Source organism: Phocoena phocoena, chromosome 18 (genome assembly GCF_963924675.1).
Source record: "Phocoena phocoena chromosome 18, mPhoPho1.1, whole genome shotgun sequence".
Classification (NCBI taxonomy): Eukaryota; Metazoa; Chordata; class Mammalia; order Artiodactyla; family Phocoenidae; genus Phocoena; species Phocoena phocoena.
The window spans coordinates 70,125,291-70,140,959 of NC_089236.1; the positions used below are offsets into that span (position 1 = coordinate 70,125,291).

The 15,669-nt window shown below is 37.4% G+C and overlaps 1 protein-coding gene across 7 annotated transcripts in view; it reads left to right on the forward strand.

Moving 5' to 3' along the window:
• Positions 1–15,669, forward strand: part of PCCA (propionyl-CoA carboxylase subunit alpha) — a 350,996-nt gene that overhangs the window by 109,774 nt on the left and 225,553 nt on the right. The gene's annotated exons all lie outside the window — the stretch shown is intronic.

A 15,669-nucleotide genomic window follows, 5' to 3' on the forward strand; every position in this document is an offset into this window, starting at 1 on the left:
TGCTTATGCTGAAAGAAAGGGAAGCCATAAAATTTGAGGTGAAGTAAAACATAATAAAGAACCAGGGTCATCAGCCTTATAAAGCTTTTGAAATTTCCCTGAAACCCCCTCTGAATCACTACTGAAACCTCCCATAAAACCTTTTCCCTCAAGTGTCAGCTTCTAAAATAAGTTAAATTACATATTATTAAAGTTTCTTGGTTTTCTGTATTGTTTGGTTGATTCATCAGTTTTCTACTAATTTTATTGAGATATATCACATTTTAACTACATTATGATTTTGATGACTTCTTGTGAGTTTGTCTGAGAGTTGAATTGAACATTGATTCCCTGGGAAAGTATGTTCCCAGTTCTAAACAACTGAATTATATAATCAACCTTTGAACCTATCCATTTGTAGGTTGCGGATGGTCCATTTGTCATGCCTATTCACAGATTTCTCTGTTTTACTTCTTTCTGTGTTACATGGTGAAAATGAAATTGTCTTTTCTGTGGTTCCCTTCTCTCTCTCATCTGTACTTCTTTTCTGGAAACAGGGATCTGGGCTACCTAAGGAGGAAACTACCGGGTTGAGCATTGATGAATTAGGTGCCTTTTGCATAATAGTAGCTCTTGTTTATGGAGCATTTTTTTCCATGTAGCAGGCACTTTGTGAATGTTATTTCTAATGCTAATTCTTGGGTTAATTATTTTCATTTACATTTAAGAAACTAAGGATTAGAAATGGTAAGTAATTTGCTCAAGGTCACAGAGCTACTGAGTGGTGGGCTACTTTAAATTTAGGGTCATTTAGCTCCAAAGAGCATGGATTTTTCAATATACTTTGGAAAACTAATGGTATTAGAGGTTGAGAGCTAAAATTTGAGTTACCACTTTGTGTAAAATAGTATAAGGCACTTAATCGTGTTATATGTGGAATTTAAGAATCAGACAGCACCTTATCATTGACAGGGTGAGAGACAGTTAAGACTTAATATGTTACTTCTATGTACTTGTTTTTTGGGCTTCCTTGTCTCCCTCATTCTCACTCCTGATTTTTTCCTTTTGACCTCTCTTAAGTTTAAAGATACAGGGCTATTGATCCCCAGTTTATCTTTAACCCCAGAGATAGGCAACAGCAATCAGTAAGCTTGATTTGCATTAAAGTTTGAGCTTTTTACTGGATCAAAGGTCCTTAATACAATCAAGCCAAAATTGATTCTTAAAAGGAAAAGAATTTGTAAATCTAAACCCTGTTCTTTAACAACTTCCAGATTACTCTGATTGTTTTCTTTTCTTCTGCCTGTCTTCCTTACAGTCACAAATCGTACCCAATTTAAGAAAAATTTTTTTGATCCTCAGATCCACCATACTCCAAACCTGCTTCTCCCACGGTTTCTACATCTCGGTAGATGTCACTCCATTCACTCAGTGGCTAAAGCTAAAATCCAAGATCTATCCTGGTGCCTTTTCCCCCCTGTCATCCTATTGTCAGTCTATCAATAGATACTGTCACGTCTTCATTCAAAATATCTCCCATATTCACTACTCACTATCTTGACTACCAGCACTCTCCTCCAAACTACCATTGTTCTTGCAGGGACTATAATAGTTTTCCTACTTCTTTTCTTAAACACTTCAAAGCCATTCTTCACATAGCAGTCAGTGTGATATTTTAAAACTCTAAATAATACGGACACACCCCATCTCATCCCACCCAGTTGATCCCAGCTTTAAACCCGTTAATGACTTTCCGTTGCACTTAGATAAAATTAAAATTCCTTACTGTGACTACAAGCCCCAAATGATTTGACACCTGCCTTTCTCTCCAATCTCATTTTATACTACTCCCTTCCTTGCCTACCATACTTCAGTCACACTGGCTTTGTTTTTTTAAATTTATTTATTTTTGGCTGCTTTGGGTCTTTGTTGCTGCACATGGACTTTCTCTAGTTGTGGCGAGCGGGGGCTACTCTTCGTGGCTTCTCTTGTTGCAAAGCACGGGCTCTAGGCCCACGAGCTTCAGTAGTTGTGGCTCGCGGGCTCTAGAGTGCAGGCTCAGTAGTTGTGGCGCACGGGCTTAGTTGCTCCGCGGCATGTGGGATCTTCTGGCACCAGGGCTCGAACCTGTGTCCCCTGCATTGGTAGGCGGATTCTTAACCACTGCGTCACCAGGAAGGTCCCTAAACTGGCTCTCTTGATTACATCAAACTTCAGGGCCTTAGAATAAGATTTTTTGGGGTGGGGTGGGAAGCCTGGAACACTCTTGCTGATATCTTCACATAGATGGCCCCTTGTAGCCTTTCATATCTTGGCTTAAATGTCATGTCTTCAAGAGAAGACACTCTAACATTACCACTCAGTAATTCTGTTTTATAACTATATTCCAAATCTCTGCAAAGTACTCATGCCTTTTGGATATTTTTCTTGTTTTTTAACTTTTTCCTCAATGTGTTATTTTGAAAATTTTAAATCATACAACATTTTGAAAGACTTTTACAATGTATACCTATATACCCAACACCAACACTCCACTATTAATCTTTTGCTAGGTTTGCTTTATCGCTTATCTATCCATTGGTTAATCCATTTTAATTTTGGTGCATTTCAAAGTACATTGCAAATATCAGGATGCATCCCCCTAAATACTTCAACATAGATGTCTTTAACTTAATTCAGTATTTGTATACAATTTGATTATCTTGAGGCAAAATTTATATACAGTAACATGAACAGGTCTGAAGTGTGTATTTGCTGATTTTGATATATGCATACCCACCCTGTGTAACCCAAAACCCCACTAAGACATTGGACATTACTGTCACCCCAGAAAGTTCCCCCATACTCCTTCCATGTCAGTATCACCCCCTCAGATTTAGAGACAACCTGTTCTAAATTTTTATACTAATTATTTGATTTTTAAAAATTCAGATAAAATTTAAATAGTATAAAATCTGGCCTCTCAAAGTGTACAATTCAGTGTTTTTTAGTATATGCACAGGATTAATGAACCATCACCACAGGCTAATTCCAGAACATTTTCATTACCCCTAAAAGAAACTCTCTATCCATTAATATTCACTCCTTATTTCCTGGCCCCTGACAATCACCAATTTACTTTCTGTTTCTATGGATTTACCTATTGTGGATATTTCATATAAATGGAATCATAAAACATGTGACCTTTTGTATCTTTTATGTTTTCAAAGTTCATCCATGTTTTACTATATATCAATACTTCATTCCTTTTATGACCAAATAATATTCCAGTGTGTGTTTATACCACATTTTGTTTATCCATTCACCTGCGGATGGACATTGGGTTGTTTCCAGCTATTGACTATTGTAGGTAGTGCTGCTGTGAATGTGCATATACATGTATATGTGTGCATACCTGTTTTCAATTATTTTGGTATGTACCTCGTGTGGAATTGCTGGTTGTGATGGTAAATCTATGTTTAACTTTTTGAGGAACCTCCAAACTGTTTTCCACAGTGGCTGAATCATTTTACATTCCTACTAGCAATGTATGAGGTTTCCAATTTCTTCACATCCTTGCCAATACTTGTTACTTTCTTTTTTTTAAAAAAAAAATATTATGGCCATTCTAGTATGTGTGAAATGGTATCTCACTGTGCCAGACATTGGCAGAATGGATAAAAAACATGATCCAACTCTTTGCTGTGTATGAGAAACTCACTTTAGATCCAGAGACAGAAATACATTAAAAGCGAAAGGATGGAAAAAGATATCCCATGCAAATAGTAATCAAAGGAGAGCTGGGGTGGCTATACTAATATCAGACAAAACAGACTTAAACTAAAGCCTAAAACTGTCATAAGAGACAAAGACATTATACATTGATTATTTTAAACATATTGACTATTATAAACATCTATGCACCAAACTGCAGAGATGCAAAGTATATGAGGTTAAACATTGACAGAATTGAAAGGAGAAATAGATTGTTCTACAATAATAGTTGGGGACTTCAGTAGTACAATTTAAATACTGGGTAGGATATCTACAGAGAAGATCAATAAAGAAGTAGAGATCTTAATACTTTAAACCAATGAGACCTTACTGATATATATATAGAACACTCTACCCAACAATAGAATACATATTTCTCTCAAGTAATTCTCTATTAAAAGGAAGAGTGAGGGCTTTCCTGGTGGCGCAGTGGTTGAGAGTCCGCCTGCCGATGCAGGGGACATGGGTTCGTGCCCCGGTCCGGGAAGATCCCATGTGCCGTGGAGCGGCTGGGCCCGTGAGCTGTGGCCACTGAACCTGCGCGTCCGGAGCCTGTGCTCCTCAACGGGAGAGGCCACAACAGTGAGAGGCCTGTGTACTGCAAAAAAAAAAAAATCTAGAATTATTTAAGTAAATTTAGTATGTGGTTGTTAATGACTATAGCTCATCAATTCATATAGGCTGTCCTTGGATTCACTAGGCAGGACTAAAGGAAGTTTTTAGGAATCTAAGATTTAAATGTATGAGAGTCTTTTCCTGAACCTTATTGCCTTCACACTAAGTGTTGACGTGATATCTTCACATTCTTTGCAAGTTATGCTCTCCCATATGCCTTGGCCTCTGACTCTGATAAGTGTATAGGAATTGCTTTGTCTCTTCTTCTCTGCCCTGGCTATTTTTTCCTTGTCCTTTGCCTCTTCTCATCTTCCTTTTGGCATGGTATAACGTTAAAAAAAGGTTGCTCTTTTTTTTTTTTTTGTATAAAAGAACAAATTTTTCATGCTAAAGATGGATGGAAATACTTAGCTAAGCCCTGAAATCTTTTCTTTTATTTATTTCATGCTGCTTAGAAAACTTTTCACATGTAGTGTATGACTTTGTGGTTAAAGATATATTGAGGAAGCCTTTGAAAAGATATTACAATTTATACCTTTTTCATAATCTTAAGTAACATTAATTCATTTTCCAATTTGGTCCTCAGTAGAAGACACATTTACTATCTATCTATCTATTTATTTATTTATGAGATTTATTAAGAAATGCCTAAGGTTGAAGAAAATGGTGTTAAAGTATTCTTTGTAAAATTCATTAAAGAATGAGGTTTTTATTTTGCAGTTTTCCTATTACTGAAGTAATGCAGTCATTTAAGGTTAGAATGATAGTCCCTGGGAGTTGGGAACGTGTATTCCGTGTCCCTTCTTTCTTTCCCATTGTCACTTGGGTACTTACATTTTCTTTTATTACTCCAGTATATGCATTTTGGGTTTAAGCATGATTTCACAAGTTCTCTCTCTGTATTTTACCATGTCATATTTGTTTCCACTGCCTCCCTCTCTTTCTTTTATTGTAGTTCATTCTTGCATGCCTTTTCTTTTTTCTGTTACTCTATTGCAAAAGGCTCTGCGTAGTGTTCGGACACTAATGTGAAGACATTAAGACTGGTTTTTGTTTGGAAACTTTCTGTCTGTGAACCCATTCTGCTCTAATCTGTACACTGACGTGTGCTTGATTTCTGATCCCTGGATCAGAGTTAGGGATCTAGTATTTTTTATTTGCCTGAATAGAGGGAAATAGGTAGACCAGATCAGTTTTTCCCAAAAAAAATGTAATTGCCTTTCTTTGCCATATTAAAACAAAATACTGTTATGTATTGGTTTACTTTCTTATAACACAGCTTGATTATATCTTTATGTGTATAATGTTAGTTCATTCTTATTTAAACTCAGTGTATTTATATAGTTATTTATATATTTACGTGTGCATGGCTATCTTGGGAAAGGCAAAATATCCTGTGTCCACTTCACCCTTCTTCATTTTCCAGTGGTTAAAAACTCAGTGATAATAAATATCACCTACACATACCTTTGTTAGAGGTTGTGTATATCTGTGGTAGTAGTAGATACGAATAATTCATAGTTGGACTGCAACACATATATGTTGACATTCTAGCTACTGGATAATTATGGACCGCAGATAGATACAGATATGCATCACCTCAGTCTGAAGTGTGCTAAACCAAAGTTATACCAAAACTAAATTGATAATGATAAAACTAAACGAACTATATAACTAATTTGTAATTAAAAGACAACAGTAAAAAGTGGAAAATTATGACCAAATAAACACAACATGGGAAATGCATTGATGATGGAATTTATTTTCCCAAATTGCTTGGAACTATCTCTTTGTATTCACAATAGGAACTTTTCAGCGTAGCCAAGTGTTGCATGACAGCCAAATTGCCCAGTAGATTTTGAATTACATTTCCTCGGAAAACTTAGTAATGTGCTAATTTTTATTTGAGTCTATGCAATTGTCATTAGTTTATCAGAGTTCCAGTATTTCATATTTTTATTGCCCTTCGCATGTGACCTTAAACAACAAAAATTTACATTTTCTTTATCCTACATGTTTACTTCCCATTGGTAAGACTGTGGGGTGGGGAGGAGTTCTGTGCCATCTGAAACGGCCTGGATCACAGAGGCAGGAAGTAGAGGGGTCTCGATTTTGATCAGCAGTGAGGCTTTCTCTGTGGCTCAGCATTCACTATTATATTGCGTTATGTGGTTTTTCCATTTGCATATCACTGTCAGCATTTCCTAAATCTTGAATTCATCAGCTTTTCTCCATTTATCCTACTGTTGTCTTTGTTTAAGCTAGTGTCATCTCTTGCCTAGATCACTGTAATAGCCTTCCAAATGTGCTCCTCTGCCACAGATTGGATACCTGTCTTAGAAGCAGACTCTGGAATTTTATTGGGGAGTATTTTTGGGACCAACACATGTGAGGGAGTGAAAGAAACTGGATTGAAGAAGTTGAATTGAGTTGAGATGCAGACTCAACAAAGGCCTTAGCTAATCCTGGGGAGAATTCTGCATACTGGTTGGTCTTTTATAGTTGTCTCAAGTTGGGCATATCTTGGTTGTTTCTAGGTTTTGGCAATTATGAATAGAGGAGCTATAAACATTTGTGCACAAATTTTTGTGTGGACATAAATTTTCAACTCAGTTGGGTAAGTATCTAGGACTACAACTGCTGGGTCACGTGGTAAGACTATATTTAGCTTTAGGTAGGATCACTTTTCATTCCCACCATCCGAGAGTAAGTTTCCTGTTGCTCTGCATCTTTGATAGCATTTGGTGTTGTCAGTATTTTGGATATTAGCCATTCTAATAGGTGTGTAGTAGTATCTCATTGTTGTTTCAATTTGGATTTCCCTGATGACATAGGATGTTGAAGATCTTTTCATAGGCTTATTTGAGTTTTAAGAGCTCTGTATATTTTAGATATAAATTCTCTATCAGATATGTTTTACAGATATTTTCTCTTAGGCTGTGACTTGGGTCTGCATTCTCTTAAGAGTGTTTTTGCAGAGCAGAAGTGTTTATTTTTAATGAAGTCCAATTTATCAATGTTTTTCTTTCATGGATTGTACTTTTGGTGTTGTCTGTAAAAACTTATTGCCAAACCAAAGGTCACCTAGATTTTCTCTTATTTATTTTCTAGACATTTTATTGTTTAGCATTGTATAGTTGGGTCTACAATCCGCTTTGAGTTAACTTTTGTGAAATGTATAAGGACTGTGTCTAGATTCATTTTTTTGCCTATGGATGTCCAGTTGTTCTAGTACCATTTGTTGAAGAGACTGTCCTTTCTCCGTTGAGCTGCTTTTGCTTTCTTGTCAAGGATCAGTCGACTGTATTTGTGTGGGTTTATTTCCAGGCTTTTTATGCTATTCCACTGATTGATTTGTCTGTTCTTTTACCAATATCATGGTGATTTTATTACTTAGCTTTATAGTAAGTCTTGAAGTTGGGTAATGTCAGTCTTTCTTGTTTGTTACCCTCTTTTAATATTGTGTTGGCCATTATGGGTCTCTTGCTTTTCTATATAAATGTTAAAGTCTTTTTGTTGATATACACAAAATAACATGCTGGGATTTTGGTTGGGATTGCATTGAATCTGTAGATCAGTTTGGGGAGAATTGGTATCTCAACAATATTGAGTCTTCCTATCCATGCACGTGGAATCTTTCTCCATTTATTTAGGTCTTCCTTAATTTCATTTATCAGCGTTTTGTAGTTTTCCACATATAGATACTGTACATATTTTGTTAGATTTATGCCTAAGTATTTTATTTTGGAGGGGGCTAATGTAAATGGTATGGTGTTTTTATTTTTATTTTGTATTATTTTGTTTTTGCGGTACGCGGGCCTCTCACCGCCACGGCCTCTCCCGCTGCGGAGCACAGGCTCCGGACGCACAGGCCCAGCGGCCACGGCTCACGGGCCCAGCCGCTCCGTGGCACGCAGGATCCTCCCGGACCGGGGCATGAACCCGTGTCCCCTGTATCAGCAGGCGGACTCCCAACCACTGTGCCACCAGGGAAGCCCGGTATGGTGTTTTTAACTTCAAGTTTTAATTGCTGGTATTTGGGAATGCAGTCAACTTTTGTACGTTAACCTTGTGTCCTGCAACTTGGCTATAATCACAATAGTTTTAGAAGATTTGTTTTGGTGGTGGTCGTTGTTGATTCTTTGAGATTTTCTTCATAGACAGTTTTATTTCCTGCTAATGAAGTTGTATTTCTTTCTTCCCAATTTGTTTACCTTTTTCTTGTCTTATTGCATAAGGTAGGTCCTGTAGTAAGATACTGAATAGGAGTGGTAAGAAAGGACATCCTTACCTTGTTCCTGATCTTAGGGAGAAAGCATCTAGATTCTCACCATTAAGTATGAGGTTAGCTGTAGGTATTTTGTAGATGTTCTTTATGAAGTCTAAGAAGTTTCCTTCTATTCCTAGCTTGCTGAACTCAATGACTGTTGGATTTTGTGAAATGCCTTTTCTGCATCTGCTGATATGGTCATATAGTTTTTCTTCTTTAACCTATTGATGAGGGAGATTAACTGGTTTTTGAACGTGGAACTAGCCTTGCATACCTGGCATAAATCCCATTTGGTCATGGTATAATTCTTTCTGTACACTGTTGCATTTTTCTTTTCAGTCATTTTATTTTTAAACCTGGAAATTCCATTTTTAATTTCTAAATATTTTCAGTTTCTCTCCTCATCATGATCTTTTTCCTTTAACTCCGTTCCCATGCTTATGGTGTTTGTAATGACTGTAATTTGTAATAGGATTGTAATAGCTGTTTTAAGGTTCTTCATTTCTGGGTTTGTTTCTGTTGACTATTTTCGTTCTGTGTGGATCACATTTTGCCTCCAAACATGTCTCTTAATTTTTTATTGGATTGTAGACATTGTAAATGTTAAATATTGTATTTGGATTTTCTCATTTCTATTTAAAAGATGTTCAAGTTTATTTTGTTTGATAGATAAGTTAATTGATGTTCAGATTGATACCTGTTAGACTTTTTTTTAAAGCTTTCTTAGGGCAAGTCTAACATACCTTTTTTGTGGTATTCTAATTCAACAAGTATATGTTAGGCTATCTCTCTTTACCTTCTACACTTCCTATCTGTGAGTTCATAATTTCTATTTCATTATACATCTGTGGTTCTTACATGTATGGCTTATTCATCCCTGTAAACCCTTAGCGTTTTAGGCAGGAGAGAGAGGTGATCCTATATTTATTTATTTTATATATATATATATTTTTTATATATATATTTATTAAAGAAATTTTGCTGACCTCTTTGTAGTTTGATGGGACCAACTGTACTGGTAGGGGGTTCTGTTAGGAGGCTACTACAGGAGTCCTATGAAGAGATTTGGTAGTTTGTATTAAGTACAGTGATAATGGAGATAAAATTGGAGAAATTGGACTTGTTAAAAATAAAGACTTCATAAGAGTTGCATACCATCCAGCGGTTGTACTCCTAGACATATGCTCCAGGAACCTCTTGCCCAGTATTCCAAGCAACGCCTACAAAAATATTCATGGGAGCATTGTGTGTATAGATCTGAATGTTCACTCACAGTAAAATGAATAATGCTTCAGTATGCTTATACCGTGAAATATTTCACATCAGTAAAAATAAATGATTTGCAACTACTGAAATTAATTAGTACATTTACTTAGTGATTATTATTTTTCATGTTATTCTTCAGGCACTCTTTTAGCTACCGGAGAAGCAAAACTGAGGAAGGCAAAAAAACTGTATCTTCATTTTTTAAACTCATTTTACTTCAAACAATGTAGAAATTAGTTAAAGCAAGAATCATTAATGTTTTTTATTACTATTGGTTGAAATATTGAGTATAGGATATTCACAGTTTCCAGGTCTCCAGTCTACAGATCATTTGTTAATTGCAAATGGAAAATGTTATTTCATGAGGAAATTTAATGGACACCATCTTATCAAGTAATCAAACCTAATTTTATGAGGAAAAGGACAAATGGACTTTTTTTTTTCCTTTGCTTTCTTGTGTAATTTAAGACTGAGGGTATAGCATCAGCTGTAGAGTATTAAATTTAAAAAAAAATTCTGACTCTAATAATGAGAAAACAATCAGGTAAATTCAAATTGTGGACCACTCTATACAAAAACCACCTTGGATTTTTCAAAACTTCCCCTCCCCCAACCCAAAAAGGTAAGTGAACTGTTTTACATTAAAGGAGAGTAAAGGAATATAACAAATATTAATATAATGCATAATACTTGTATTTATAATTTTCATCTGGGGATTTCCTTCCTGTCTGTCTTAGGCTTTTTCTCCCCTGATTTTTTGGTTTTCTCTTCTGACGTTCCATTATCAGAGCCTGTTCTGCCCATCTAGAGGACTGTTTTACTCTCTGAAACAACTTTCATTTCCTTTTGCTTTGAACCTTTTCTTTAGGGAAATAAAGACCTTGTATAAGTGTTTCCCAATTGTTTTTTTTTTAATTAATTAATTTATTTTTGGCTGCGCTGGGTCTTTGTTGCTGTGCGCGGGCTTTTCTCCAGTTGCGGCGAGCGGGGGCTGCTCTTCATTGCGCTGCGCGGGCTTCTCATTGCAGTGGCTTCTCTTGTTGTGGAGCACGGGCTCTAGGCGCGCGGGCTTCAGTAGTTGTGGCATTCAGGCTCAGTAGTTATGGCTTGCAGGCTCTAGAGTGCAGGCTCAGTAGTTGTGGCGCACGGGCTTAGTTGCTCCGTGGCATGTAGGATCCTCCCGGACCAGGTCTCAAACCCGTGTCCCCTGCACTGGCAGGCGGATTCTTAACCACTGTGCCACCAGGGAAGTCCCCTAATTGTTTTTAAAAGAAGACCAAAAAAAAAAAAAAAATCACAACTTCTGTTTGACCCTTGAGAGATTTCTGGTTAGTGCCACCAAATTAGGAATTAGGACATTTCCCAAGAAATATTTCACTTTTTCCTTCTTTTTACTTTTCCTTCTCCATCAGTCATTATAGTCTATGAAATTTTTATTCAGGAAACTGTAGGTGAAAAAACTACCTAAGATTATTATATTACTCATGATTTTTATATCATTAAGATGTCATTTCATCAGCCTTTAAGTTATCAGTTTATGCCACCCTGTATAGGAGCAGGTTTTGCTTGAAGGGGGTTGGGTGGGGGGGGGGTTATGTAGTGTGTGTCTTGTATAGCTCAACATGGTGCTGTTAGTTGGTCAAGAAAAATTGTTTTTTTAGGCTTGGAATCCATAACTGTCACTAAATGGGAAAGCACCTAAGCTCCTAGAGGCTTCCTTTATTCCCCTGTCATCCATATCCTAACTATCAACACGTCATGCTGACTCTACCTCTGAAACAACCTTCAAGTCTCTATCTTTCTCTCTCTTTCTCTGTATCTACAGCCAAGTCCAGGTTACAGCTCGCTCTCTGCTGGACCACCACAAAGCTTCCTAATCAGTCTCCTTTCTCGCATCTTCGCCCTTTTTCTTTCTTTCTTTCTTTCTTTTTTTTTTTGCAGTACGCGGGCCTCTCACCGCTGTGGCCTCTCCCGCCGCGGAGCACAGGCTCTGGATGAGCAGGCCCAGCGGCCATGGCCCACGGGCCCAGCTGCTCCGCGGCATGCGGGATCCTACCAGACTAAGGCACAAACCCGCGTCCCCTGCATAGGCAGGCGGACTCTCAACCACTGCGCCACCAGGGAAGCCCTATTCGCCCTTTTTCAATTCATACCTTGCAGAGCAGCCAAAGTGATCTTAAAAAATTAGGACTACATTAGGTCAATGTCCTCTCCTATATAACCTTTCCAACTTGTTCCTTCTGTCAGGAATATTCTGCCGTCATTGATTTTTCAGAGGACTTGCTCTAGCTTGTCAATTTAAGTCTCAGTTTAAATATCAGTTTTCTCAGAGAAGCCCTTTCAGGGAAAAGTAACATTAATCATTCTGTATCACATCCCTCTGTTGTTTTTATTGTAGTAACTATCACTACTTAATGTGTTTCACACACACACAAACACTTAGGTGCATGTATATTTACATATAGTTCTCTACTAGATACCAAATATAGTAAGTGCCACAAGAGCAGATAATTTTCTGAATTGTTCATCTTTGTATCCCCTGGAGCCAAATCTGTGTTTGGCACAAAGTATTTATTCAGTGAATAATTTTGAGTTGATGAATGAGAATTTGATGGTAGAGTTAGAAAGAGGATTGCTGCTTATGGTAGAAAGTAAGACGTACTGATTGCTGGGAGGAAAGGAAACCAGAGAACTTATCTTGTCCTGCAGTTAAACCTGCCCTTCCTTGAAGGTTGAGTACAGAAAAGTAGGAATAGAAACCTTTTAGTTCTTTGGTACTAAGTTTCTGTTTTTGTTTTGTTTTTTTTTTGCGGTACGCGGGCCTCTCACCGCTGTGGCCTCTCCCATTGCGGAGCACAGGCTCCGGACGCGCAGGCCCAGCGGCCATGGCTCACAGGCCCAGCTGCTCCGCGGCATGCGGGATCCTCCCGGACTGGGGCATGAACCCGTGTCCCCTGCATCGGCAGGCGGACTCCCAACCACTGCACCACCAGGGAAGCCCTAAGTTTCTGTTTAAAGAAAAAAAAATTTTTTTAACATTTTTCTCACATAGTACTTAGTAGATATCTTTTTGGAAGCATCATGCAGAAGGGAAATAAGGAATGGAGACTTTGTGCATGTTGGAGTTGGGGTGTTAGAAGGAGTGGGGCATGTATCTCTGGGTCTGGGAGGGGAGGTCAGGTAGTGGGGAGTAGGCGTTCAATGAGAGGATGGTAAAGGTGAGGAAATATCTGTGAACAGCACTAGGACCTGAGGGTTTTTTGTTTTTTGTTTTTTGTTTTTTTTTAAGCCATCTTATCATACCAGGAGATTCATCTCCTTTTAAAAACCTTGGAGAATTTTGTTTTGTTATGATAAGGTTGTTCTGTTTCAAACATATGTCAACTGAAGAATATAAAATTAAAGAAATGTGTTCTAGACAAAAGTTGAACAGAGGAGTAAGTACTCCAGTGGATTAAAAAAAAAAATGTGAGAGAACATTAGTGGATATTTCATACCCAGGCTGGGAAAAGAGAGGAAGCAATAGCCATCAACTTGATCATTTCTGATTTTTTCTGGGATTGTCAACTTTTGACTGAATCTTTTTTTTTTCCTTTTTCGTCCAGTTCCTGGCACCCCATGGCTTACCCTAATTAGAGCCACAGGCACAGTAAGAAAGAAGGGATGACGGACTGGGCTTTTTGATATTATTTAATATCATCTGTGTGGAATATTCTTTTCCCTGCTTTCTAAATAGCTAGATCTCATTTCTCCATGGCATGGTGACAGCATAAAAATATGTACTGTCTGAAATTTAATGACTTACTTGGCGTAAGAAATTGAGTAGAATACCTTACCATTATATTATTTTCAATTATAGCTCAAAAATTATATTAAGTTTGTGACTGTAATGTCCCTAACTTCTACCAGTTTCTCCCTCTCTCCCAGTTGTTTAATATTTGGCTTGTTAAATTTTTGTCAGGGAGTCTTCTCTTCTGGGTTATATGTATTCACAGGTCTAACACTGCATTGCCTCCTTTGGAGAGACCATATTGCAATTGTCTTACTATATATTGGCCTGTTGCCTGACAATTTCTCACCTTTTCTGAACATACAATAGTTTCTTGTTGACAAATTATTTTATGTGTTTTGTTTTGCCATCTAGTTCCTTGTTACCAAGGACAATTTCCCAATCTTATTTTGAACCTTACAAATCCCTATATAGTCCAGGGTTCATAGATGAATAAATGACTAAGATGAGATTAATACTGGAATCAGAATAACTGCAAATTTCCTAATCCTCAGCGGGAACTGAAAATAGTAGAGGTATGGGATGTGGATATCATACCTCTTGTGGTTTCCTGTTCACATGGATGAATAGTTTTTGATGGTGAATTGATGACATGTTTTTTGGGGATAAAAAAGACCTTAAGTTGTTTTTAAAAGGATTTCTCAGGCATGCTGGTTTCTAATTTTTGGATATTGTTTCTTCACTGCTCAAAAACAAGCTAATTCTTCTTTACTGATCTCAGTCTAATTCCTTTATGTGGTACTCATTGTGAGGCTGCAGCACTGAACAAGACAGACACCGTTCTTATTACTCTCAAGCAGGATCTGTAGCATGCAAGAGTGTGTAGTGTAATGTGCTCCCAGTTTATGTTTTGAGTTCTCTTTTCCTCTACCATCCTACAGATGCTCTGTGTGCTTCAAACTGTTTCAGTCCTTTCTTAAACCTGTCCTGTGCTTACCCCGCCTCCATTTCTGCTGTTCCTGCCTAACACGTTCATGTCCTGCTCGTCCTTCATAGCCTCATATAAATGGCCCTATCTATAATATACTTTTCTTAATTCCTTTTCTCTTACCTTCCTGTGATTCTTCTCTGAATTCCCATTGAGAGAATTATTTGGGTACTTCCCCTCTTTCTTCCTAGATTATAAGGCTCCCAGTGTGAAAATACTATGTTCATCTTTCTTGTTCTTACTGCACTTAGTATTTATTGCTTTTAAAATGCTGTCCCACATAAGTCTATCTCACATAAACGTAACCAACATCAGAATTTTAAAAATTTAATTACTTATGAATCACTTAGGAAGCAAGTACCATTTTAGCTAAGTTGAAGTTAAGTGATGTTCTGTGGTTTAGGGGTCAAAGGTCTGTGACATTTGGCCCTGTCTTCCCTTTTCGTGAAGATCCTATAGCTAGAGTGTAGTGCGATTAGAGCATCACAGGTCAGGAAGAGTCTTTTAAGGGCTCACTGACCTCTTCTTTCTTCAGAAAGGATCATAAACAAGTGGTCTCAGACATGAATATCTCCACCTTATTGTCGGAGAACCTCTAAACAAAGAGACTTCACAGCTTTTCTTGATAAATCATTGTAGATGACTCATGCTGTCAGAAATTTTACTTTATAATAACTACTCTAAATACGCAATCCTCTTTACCAACAACAATTTTATTAATTTTCTCTTATAAAACTTTGGCTGGAAATGTCCTTTGTTTTGGGCCTGACTTTGTATTTTCATAATATTCCCGAAGTCTAGATATTTCATTGCCTGTTGACTGAGTGCCGTAGCTTCTCTACTGATATCAGCGAGCTCTGCATCTTCTGCTCCAGGCATAATATACCAGCCATGGCTTGATTTTTCCCAAAGCCATCATGTCAGTTCTTGCAGATAAAAGCTGCAGGGGTTCCCTGTGATTTTTCAGATGAAAATACCTCAAATACCTGTAAACCATTACTTTTGAAAAAAAGGGAATTTAATTTGTTATGTATGCAAACAGCAGTTTTGGGGAATCAAAAGAATGCG